The sequence below is a fragment of the Oxyura jamaicensis genome, chromosome 2, assembly GCF_011077185.1.
Source record: "Oxyura jamaicensis isolate SHBP4307 breed ruddy duck chromosome 2, BPBGC_Ojam_1.0, whole genome shotgun sequence".
Classification (NCBI taxonomy): domain Eukaryota; kingdom Metazoa; phylum Chordata; class Aves; order Anseriformes; family Anatidae; genus Oxyura; species Oxyura jamaicensis.
This window is the reverse complement of record NC_048894.1, coordinates 31,124,560-31,135,839: the sequence shown is the minus strand read 5'-3', so window position 1 is coordinate 31,135,839 and position 11,280 is coordinate 31,124,560.

Here is an 11,280-nt window from a genome sequence, read left to right as displayed (position 1 = left end):
TCCCCGGGACGTGCCCTTGTCGTGCCTGGGGCCCGGCACGGGGGGAAGGGCAGCGCTGGGCGGTCCCCGGGGGGTCGGCACGGCCTCGGCCATCTTGTGCTGCCGCCGGCAGCCGCCTTCCCCCCTGCCCTGGTAGCGCGGGTCTGTGACCGGTAACATATCCCCCGGGAAATCCAAAGGGGCTACTTTTCCGGGGTATTTCGAGTACTGTTTACTGGCTCTTTGTGTACTTCTTTCTATTTTTTGTTTCTTTTAATAGGCAGGTTCTTTCTGTGTCCTCTCTTACAAGCTTACATGCGTACATTTCCCTACTTTGAGAGTGTAATATTTTTATGTACGGGTAGCCAAATGAAATAACCCATCTCCACCATTTCCTGTCAGCCTTACCAAGTTTCTGGTGCTTGTTTCAGTTGACTGGGGCAGTGTCCCAGGTCACCAGTGCTTTCCAAAACCTCATCTTCAGACCCTGTGGAGGAATGCCATGCAACAGGCCTAATAACTGCACGCTACTTCAGGTTGTATGTGTGTTTCAGGGTCAGTTTCCAAGATGTTTTCTTATCTCTTACTGGGCTTCACAAAGAAGCAAGATCTGTGCTCCTCCACCGTGATCACTTGGGGTGTGGGCGATGGTTTGTAGCCCTATGGTTTTGTTGCAGCAAGGTTTGGTGCCAGAGAAAAAGCTGCCAGCGATGGTCAGTTCCCGGTTAGCAGAGGAAGCTGTGTCTGCTTTCTGATGGATTCACGACAATTCTTAATAGGAACTTGTCATCAAAACAATTTAAGAAGGAAATACCAAAAGCATTTTGTTTTATGTAATTTGGCTGGCCTCTGTCTGCTAAGGAAAGCCACAGCAGGCTAGTAATTCCTGCCAGCAGTGAGACAGAAAGAGGCTGAACAACAGCAGGCTTTGTCTTTCCTGGGCTGTCACTCAGATCTCCCTTTTTTAACATCTTTTTCCTTTGCTCTTTGATGTATCTCCAGACTTCTGCAATTAAACATAATGCTTTTTTTTGTGCAGTAATGAAGACTCACAGTTTTGTACAGATGTACGTCTACCTCTCAGCTGCTAGCCAGGCAACAAATTAAAATTCTCCAATACTTGTGACCACAAATTAGATCTGAATGCTCAGCAGCTGCTAAAGCTTTTTGTTTGTTTCCCAAGTTGACAGACACAGACTATCCCTGCTGCTGGAGCTCTGTGAAGTGGCCGGATGAGTGAAAAATATGTTGTGGGTTTTTGTTGTTGTTTTTGCTGTTTTCCTCTTGCTAATTAAGCTGACATGATATTGTAGCTAATTTGGCCTATTACTAGTGGGAACACAGATTTACCGACTTTAGCTACTGGCTTTATTGGGCCCTTCTTCTGAACTTTTGGGCATGGATTCGGCAGAGCGTAAGCCCGGTCTAAAGTCACTTGCTTCAATGTAGTTTTACCAGCTACTTTTAATTTTTTTTTGTAAAGAGCAATTTCAGAAATTGTTTGTTGTCCTCTCAGTAGGAAACAGTATCTTGAACGTGTAGCGTACCCTTTCCTGAACGCAAGAAGCCATTAGCCTATCAAATGTTTTGTTGGATTTTGTTGCAAATGCTCCCTTATTAAGTTACGGTACCATTGTTCCTTTTGTTATAGTGATAAATTATTCAGTATTATCACCCACCGCCCTTCTTCTAAGATCTCTTTCCCTATTCATTATTAAAAGGTGTACCTCCACTTTCTTAATCAATGCCAGTATTAAAGGACACAGCTCCTACAGTCCTACCTAGTACAGGATTACTTCTTCAGATTCGAGTGGGCATCCAACCATATCCTTTGCAACTTGGTTTGTCCCCGCCTCAGCCAATGATAAACTCTGTGGAGCACAGTTCAGCTTGGATAGATAATCAGAGGGCTCAATTAAGCAAATAGAGCTATGACATGTAGCTAGGGTTTTAGGTCTTTTCTCTCCCACACCTCTGATTCTGTTCACAAGTTACAGTAGGAACTTTGAATAATACTGTTTTGATTTAATACAAAACTTGCTGTAACAGCACTGAGCTGCGTGAGTGCTCTAACTTCTGGTAGTGGCCAGAAGTACATCTGTGCTCCTGTTCCTATCAGGCTGAAGAACTTGTATCAAATTCTGGTTCTGGCTAGAACTAAATTGCCTTTTTTTTTTTTTTTTTTTTTTTTTTTTTAGTGGATTATATCAAACTGTCAGTTACAATAAGGTGCTTTTGTAGTTGGAGATGATTTTTTCCTTCTCTGTAGGAAAAGCATAGATAGTGTTTACTTGACTTATTTATTTTTAAAGCTTACTTATTTAAACAGCTGGTCCAAGTGAGAATCCTAAGTATGTCTCCGCACCCTTTGTCTTTATAGGGCACAAATTCTGCACTCCCATCTGTGACGTTAATCCTGAGTTGACAGACATAACCAAGAGCAGAATATGACTTTTCCTGTTCTTCCCCCACTTTTTCCGATGCCTATTCTTCGCTTCCTTGCACACTCTTTGTTCTCCTGCCCTTTTTTCTTGCCTTTCAATGGCACTGCTGGCAACAGGAGGAGCTACAAAGAGTGTGAATTAGTTGTTTTTCCATGGGAAACTGCAATGAGGGAGAGAACACTGGGCACTTGTGCTGCAGCTGGGGCAGCCCTGACAGACTGGGCGAAAGGAAGAGCTCCTGGAGGGAAAGAGGGGATTGAAACTGCAGCGCTGCCGGGGCTCACTGCCAGCATGCTTCTTGCAACTCAACAGAACTTCAAGCAGAGACACTTTGGTTGTTCACTGTTCATTTCCATATAGACTGGTTTTCTGCATGGGGCCTCCTGCAAAAATACAATGCAAACTGAGCATTCAGGCAAAATCTCTTCTGTTTCTGTAGGCTGCAATCCCACATTATTGTTGCTGTTTTATTTTACTTATTATGTGCCTGAAATCTAAAGGCCTGTGTCACTTCTGGGTACAAATTTGAAAAGTGGAGGCGCAAATATATATCAAGTTGTCTTGAAGTGTATACCATTGGCTTATTACGACACTGTGACACTTGATCTTGCTCTGTGCTAGTACAGAGTACCTAAAACATTGTAAGTGAAACATTGTTTGCAGAAATTGATTTTTATCGCTTTATTTTTCCCAGGTTTACAATGAGCAGTTGACAGCACTCTGAGCAGTTCCTTTCACTCTTTGTCTCACAGTCATTTTTCTTCCCTTGTTGTTTGTATAAAGTCTCTCATGCACATCAAAATCAGGGAGGGAAAAAGCTGGGGTAAGGCAAGCCAGGTGTTTTCCAGAGCAGGAATGCCACATGCAGGATCTGTACTTTGTAATTAGTATCAGTTAGCCTTTACGTTGACTTTCTCTCTTTCAATGTGTAAACAAAATACTCATGAAAGTAGGAAAAAATCCAAATAGTGGGTCTAAATGATATGAACTGAGTTGCAAGACAATCAGGCTTGTTAAAAACTGTTGCTAATTCCATGAGGATTTTTAAGAAACTTGAAACGCACCTTCCACAATTTTCTTCTCTGGCTGCTTGTCTTGGTATTTCTGTTGTTTTGTTGTGTGTTTTTTTTTGGTTGTGTGTGTTTGTTTTCTTGAAATTATTTTGGTTTGTTTGTTTTTAAGTCTAGCATCAGGCTTTTTGCTTCCTTTTAGGCTCTATAGGAAAACTCCAAGTGATAGTGTTACAAACAATAATGTCGTACTTGTCACTGTGACAATGCAGCATCTAGAGAATTTCTCATTTTCCTTTTATATGTGCAAAAAAGTCCCATAGGATTGTTTGTAAAGCTTACTGCATCAGCCCAAACAAAAACAAGTCAAGCACCTACAGCCGAAGTTTTATTTAAAATATTCACTGTCCACAGTTGGCATTTTTAAATGTTACTGTTGAGGTTCATAGTGAATATGAACAAGGGGACAGGGTCTCAGCTAGCTTATTGTGGAGTAAGTAAAGGGCTTGTCCTACCTGGGCACCTGACCACTAAAGCACATCCCTGTGCTTGGCACAGAAGTGTGTCTGAAGTTTGCTGATAGCTACAGGGTCTGTGCTACAGGCAGCAAAGTCTGTACATCAAAATGACTTTTACAGTCTGTGTATGATCAGTGACATCTCTCCATGGAAAGTGGAGGTTCCTGTATTGAGCCATTTCTTGTCACTAAAAAAAAAAAAAAAAAAGAGGTCTGAGTCATCTTGGTCACCTGAACCACCTCAATTATTCCGCCAGGTCAATTAGTCACCCTGGTTACCAGTAAAGCAGCAGGAAGAATGTATGGAGTCAATAAAGGGGACACTTAAAACCTTGTCTGCAGCAATATTTTTTAAGAGCTAAATTCAGTGCAAATGTCCAGCAGCCATGCTCCAGCTATTTACTGTATTGTTTGTCATGAATTCACTGTGCCATGGTAAGTATTTGCCCACGGAAGTGAATTTCTCTCCACTTCCTGGAACAAAACCAGTTTACCAGCAGCACTATTGTGCGCGTGCCATTCCACCCCAGCCCTTTCTGGCACCAGGCACTGAAGACAGCAGAGGCAAGGCACGTCTGTCTGTTCAGGGATCGTATGGCCATCGTATGGGTGCAGGCATAGACGCACAAGGTGTTGGAACAGTGCCTTATGCTGATGATCATTACGAGCCACGTGCAAAGGAGGTTCAATTCTGGTGTAAAGAATAAGCTTGTCTGTGTTGTATGGGATGAAACTGCTCTGTAGAGAAGAAAAAATGTACCACTCTTTGGGACTTTTACTTATATTTAGTGAGTAGAACATTGTAATTGGAGAAAGGGAAATTAGGACAGGAAAACGTGCCATTTAAGTACAGAGGCTAGAGAAACCCACAGCTAGGTCTGAAAATAGCTCCTCCAAAAGCAGAAAGATGTAGCAAATTGTCAGTTTAATAATTCTGACAAGCGGTTACAAATGACTAATGATCAAATAATTCGTTCATCTTTACTTTTAGAATGATAAATGCTGGATGTATTCTTTAAGAAACTTTCTGACCAAAATCAAAATGGCATAAAGCTCTTGAGTTAAGCCTGGAAAATTAAATCACTGTTAGAAAGCTACTTAGAACGGAGTCTCTTTTCAAGCAAAAACGGCTACAGGCAACTGTGAAGCCATTGTTCAGGACTGAGTCTTTCTCTAAAATCCCACGATCCACCATGCAGTGGGTGAAAATAACATTTGAGCGTAACAATAGCATGTCTACTAGTTAATTCAGTTGATACCCGTTTCTTTTGAGTTGTCCCATGAATAGTGCTTTCCAGACAAAAGATAGACTTGGTGAAGTTTGTCCCTGTTACATTTATAGACAGGTGAGGGGGAAGAAAAAAAAAAAAAAAAAAGAAAAACACCAGGACATTGATTTAAAAAAAAAATAATAATATTTTTTGTATTTCAGAGATCAGCCTTCTAAAAATATTTAAAAAGGCAAATACTGGTTTCATAGGATTAAAAGCTCTTGGGATTTTCTGAAGCTCTTATCGTAATTGTAAGATTTGCCTTTCAGCATTATTTAAAATCCATTCTGAATTAAGCTGATAGAGGATTAGGATAAGGAGAGTTTGTTGTATCTAATGTATTAAAGAAACAAGTAACCAGAGGCTGAAAATAGCAGAATAGTGGTATATTGAACAGTAACACATCAAAGGCTTGACACAAAGCCTATTCCTTCTGTTCAAGGTAAATATTCAGCAATGCTGCAATGGGCTGATCTTAGTTAAGTCTGAAAGAGAAAAAGAGAGACTTCTTGATCCAGGCAGCTGAGTGGGCTAATATGTCCTGCAGACAAATTGAAATATATTTGTGGCATTAAATATAAGGCACTTGTGTGTCTCTATAGATTTTGGAGACACTATTCATTATAGCCTGTTCTACCGGGAGGTGGGTGGATCGTTCATATCAGTGCAGTGTGCTGGCACCTGATCCACTGTCACATTCTCTTCTTCAGGTCTGAGATAAAACCAGCAAACTTCAACGTTCGATATAAGACAATAACTCTGAGATTAACGAGGCATGTTAACGCCTGGGAACTAACAGCAGAGAGGAAGCAGTGGGAAGAATCAATAGTTTTAAAATTAAGTGAAGTTTTTATGGGTCTTCTGTCTGCTGTGGGTTCTTGTTATCATCACCTCCCAAAGGTTACCGCTTGATCAAGTTCAGGTGGAAACCATCACCACTTGGATTTGGTTTGAAGGGAAAATAGATACCATCCATTGAATGCTTTCCCAGGTGATTCCCTGGAAGCATTCCAAGGAATCTTGAAGTAATCAGGCATCACATGCTAAGAAGCAGAAATCTGAAATGTTTATGAGTATGTAGAACAGTAGAGAAAGGCCTGAGCATAAGACCTTGTCCTCCGTGAGTGGAAGGATGGGGAGAAAAGCTTTACATCACACATCACCAAGGAAAAATCAAGCACCAAGATTCTGATGTAAGCTGCTGAGGTAAGTGCTTGTCATTAGGTGTGCCTATTGACTGTGTCACTGTTGGTGCTGGGCCTGTGAGCTTTCTGGTGAGTCATGTGCCTGGAAAAAATAAAAAAATATGGGATCTAACCTTCCGCTTGAAGTAGGGCTAACTCCTACGGTAAAACAGATTGCTCAGGGCCATGTCCAGTCAAATCTTGGAACATCTCCAACTATGTAGATGTTCCACACCTGGTAGGGCAAGTTGTTCCTGTCCTTGAGTACTCTCAGTGAAAACTTTTCCATTATCAGAATTAACTTTGTTGCAGCATGTGCCATTGCCTTGTTCTTTTGCTGTGTCACTGTCGGAAGAGTTTGGTTCCAGCTTTGCTCCAATTCCATTTAGAGAGTGGAAGACTGCGCTCAGCCTGCTTTTATCTAGGTTAAATAAGCCTCTCCTCATACATTACGCAGTTCAGCCCTCTAGCTGTTCTGTGTTTATGGTTTAGTGGAGGACTTGTTAGTGTTAGGGCAGAGGTTGGACTCGGTGATCTTGGAGGTCTCTTCCAACCTAGATGATTCTGTGGTGGCCCTCCGGACTCTTGCCAGTTTGTCAGTAACTTTCTTGAACTCAGGAACCAAACCCAAGAAGGGGTATTACAGGTGTACTGAGTAAAGAAGAGTAATCCATTCTTCCCACCCACTGGCGATGCAGCCCTACCTGTGGTCAGCTGTTTTTGCCACAGGAGCACACTGCTGGCCCACGTTCAGCTTGTCCACCAGTTCCATGGGTCCTTTTTTGACTGAGCTGATCCCCTTCATGTTACTCTTCACCAAGAACCCCAAATACCAAAGGTGAGAGTCCTGTTCTGCCTATTATTCTACCTGTGGCATGAGATGATGGCTGTGGGATTTAGTCTTTTACATTTCAGCAGTATGTGTGAAGACTACACAGTTAGCTCAGGGAGCAAGGCAGTCTGTTAGGGGCCTGCACAGCTCGGGACTGGATCCAGTGACCCGTGTGATCCCAACGGGTCCTTTCTTTTCACTTAGCGCATCAAGCCACTGCGCTTAAAGGTTATCTTTCTTCATAATTCAAAAATGATGGCATACTGTGTTGCAAAACTGTATTAAATTGTGGCACTAGCCTTCTCTAGGCCAGTCACAAGTTAAAGTGTAGATCCAAAAAAAAAAAAAAAAAAAAAGGAATTGAGAATTGAGCGGTTATTTTCAAAAATGCATGTTTTTATTTTAAAAAAAAAAAAAAAAAAAAACTGTTGCGCTTCAGCTTCACTTCATTCTTTCAGCTGGTCTGTGTTGTACATACTCCAGATAAGCAAGTCCCTTCCAAAACACACCCAACTGATTTTTTCTTTCTCAAGGGCATGAGTTGCAAGTGAATGTATTTTTCCCTAGCACCACACTATACCATTTGTTTAATGATTACCAGTAAATAAATAGTTTTTTTTCCTTTATTCGGGGCCACAGAAAGCTGAGAAGTATTAGAAAAGGCAAGGTAGACAGAATGCATAGGAAGGTGTCTTATTCACCAGCCCTAACTACATCATGTATATATGTGTAATATGCTCACCCTGTTCTATGGGCTTGGCTTATCTATAGTAAAGTTAGCTGCTGCAGTCCTGTGGTGATGTGAGAATTTTTCAGAAACAACTTAGTTTTGAACAAAATCTTGAAAATATGAACAGTAAGTGGTTCAAAATTCAGAAGATAAATCTAAAGAACCCAATTTCTTTCATAATATCATAGTCTTAAAGTAGTGTCATAACTCAGACACCTGACATACATTTTGAAGCAGTTGCTAAGTAATAATACTCTGTGCCCCTAGCAATTCATCTTTCTTTAAAATATCTCTTTAATAGAGCAGAGTAGCTTCTTTTCTTGCGAAGAGGAAACCTACAGCCATGAGCTGCCAGTAATGTGAATGCAATACTTTTTAGTGTGTGTAAGAAACATAAAGAAAGAGCCATGGCTGTTTCCTCTTGTTAGCAATCTGCTGCTGCCAGCTATTTCTGCTTAATATCCACCATCATCTGTGCACAAGCTGGGAAGCAGTTTCAACATTTGGTCTTTTCCCTTGAAAGCAGTGAATGGATCTCTAGCCCTCCTCAAATATGTAAAGTAACTTGAGTGCTCGGGAACATGTTCATCTGGTAGCACAGCTCTTCCCAGTGGTCTTTTTGCAAGCAGATGATGCTGATTGTGCAGCAGGTGCCTAGAAACTATCAGAGACGAAACAGCCCTTGTCACAGTTTGTTACTTGGAGTGTCAGGTGATATCTAGAGTTTGAGGATGAAAGCACAAAGTCTTGCACTCACTCTGAACTTTTCTCGCTGTTGAGATGTATGTACATCCAGCTCCTGTACAGCAGCAAATGTACCACCATGTCAGTCAGTCTGTTTGTCTTTGTATGGAGATTGTTGCTGACTTTAAGCTAGTTAAGCAGTATATAGGCTTAGACTTAGCTTCATATTTTATCCTACGGGATAGCTGCTTATCAAGTCTTCCATCAGTCTTCTATCTAAGGCTTTCTGCTAAGGCTATCAGTACCACACATCTGGGTTAGTGATGCTAATGTCAGCTGACAGTCAGGTACTGATATTTGCAGTATTTAATCCCTTAAACACAAAGGAATTTTCTGTCAGTTAAATTTGCTCATTACAGTTTCCCTAAAAGAACAATAAAGTTGATAGGACATGGCTTATCTTTCACCAAAATTTCTTCTCAGAGTCCCGAGACTCTCTTCTTTTTGCTGTCTGGATTGCCAGCCTGCATGACACGTCATTCCCACATTAGGGTTCACCCCTTTGAAGCTGTGGTTTTCATGTGCTAGTCAGCACTAGGCAACAAGGCAATCAGTCAATATGGATTTATAGGAATCAGTCAGGCATTAGGGTTTTTTTTTTCCTATGTAGTTACTTTTTCCTATGCAGCTTACAAAAAAGCATGCCCTGTTAGTATGGCAATACAGCCTTTATTTAGTTATGTGCTTTCAAGTGGTTAAAGAACCCTTGTACAATGGAGTAAGAGAGGCCGGCAATAAGGGATGAAGGAATAACACAGAGGGTTTAATGCTGTTCCATTTTCTTTCTTTCTTCTTCTTCTTTTTTTTTTTTTTATTTAAGAAGATGAATGACAATCACAAAATGAGAGAAATTTTGCAGTGACTGTGCTTTACAGAAAGTACCTCAAATATAAGTAAAAAGGCAAATTTAAACTTAATACTGGAGAAAATTTTAAATGGTGGTGGATTTTGAACTTAAAGTAATTAACTTCTCAGGATGAGCTGGAAGGCATTTTTTGACTGTTGACCACTGCGTCACCTGTGTTTTGTTTCTACTTTCCATGCTCGAGTGAGAGATGTCAGCTCTGGAAGGTGCCAGCCTGCCACCACAGGAGTGGTTTTTCCTCCAGACGTGTGTGGAAGTTTGTCTTACAGCACAAATTTGCTAGAGCAGCCGTGGCCATGGCAGATAATATACTTAGTGCTGCTTGCCTTGCTGATCATGCTGAGAGACACAGCAGCAATAACTCTGATACTCCCAGAAATGAAGGCCATTTCAGCAGTAGCAAGTCATATGAACTTTTTAGAGTGTCTAGCTGTAAGAGAGTATGATACACTTAACATAAAGAGCTCTTAAAGTGTGCTTTTCCCTGGGAAATATTTCTTCATGTAATTTAGGCAAAGCAAGCAGTCACATTAGGAGCACATGGGCCTGGAGCACCAACATCCTGTGAGTGCACTGCAGTGCCTCTTTGCAGGCATTCAGTGGGATTGCTGACATGAGTGGTCATAGATATTATGAGTGCTCTTAGCTATTACAAGTGATGTTAAAATAGAAGTGGATTAACAAAAGTCAGGTAAGCCTTATGGCCTTCTCCATGTTAACAGCAGGTCAATGTTTGTTTCCAGTCTCAGGTCTGACTGTTGGTGGTAAGATGTTTAGGTTGGAAATGAGGAGACATTTCTTCTCAGAAAGAGTGGTCAGGCATTGGAACAGAGTGCCCGAGGAGGTGGTGGAGTCACCATCCCTGGCAGTGTTTGAGGAAAGGTTGGACGGGGTGCTTGGGGACATGGTTCAGTGGGTGATGCTGGTGGTGGTTTGATGGTTGGACCAGATGATCTTGGAGGTCTTTTCCAACTTTAATGTTTCTGTGATTCTATGTTTGTCTCTGAGAAGACCAGCAGGAGTGGACTTCAGATGTCTTTCCTCGTCTTCTCAGTGCTGTATCTGTGCTGGGGCTGAAAGCCTACCACTTCATCCCTAGAAGTTTCTGTTGTCATAATTCACACAGCATTTCCAGTATCTTGTTATCTGCCTGAAATGTCATCTCCCCCGCAGAGACAAAGGACAAGAAGTCACAGGTCTGACAGAACAGAGTAGAAGGTGCCTCAAAAGTACAAGATTTACCCCAAATTCTAGGTAAATCCTTGAGTACGGGGGCTGCTAGGACCATTCTTCTTTCAGACTGAATGCTTGTTTTGTTTGACATCCCTGTGTTGAAGGCACATGCCCTGCACTAACCAAGTGAAGCAGGTACCTATGCAATAGGACAACAGAGCACATTCATTTGATATTTTTAATCAGTAGTGTTTTTTTGTTTGTTTGTTTGTTTTTGTTTTGTTTTTCCCAGTGCTTTATCAGGTCTATTTATTGGTATTTTACCAAGCTGTGTGATTTATGTTTATTTTGCCTCTGAAGAAAGATGTATTTCTGCACACTACAGGCTAGCACAGCAGTGAAAGATGACTCGTGAATGGTGGGTCAGTAACATAATGAAAGGTTCAATGCCTTTCTAGAACTGGAAGTTTCTGCTTCTGGTGCCTTCATCTTGGTGGAATATACGGTTTTCCATCATTTCCATTTTATGTG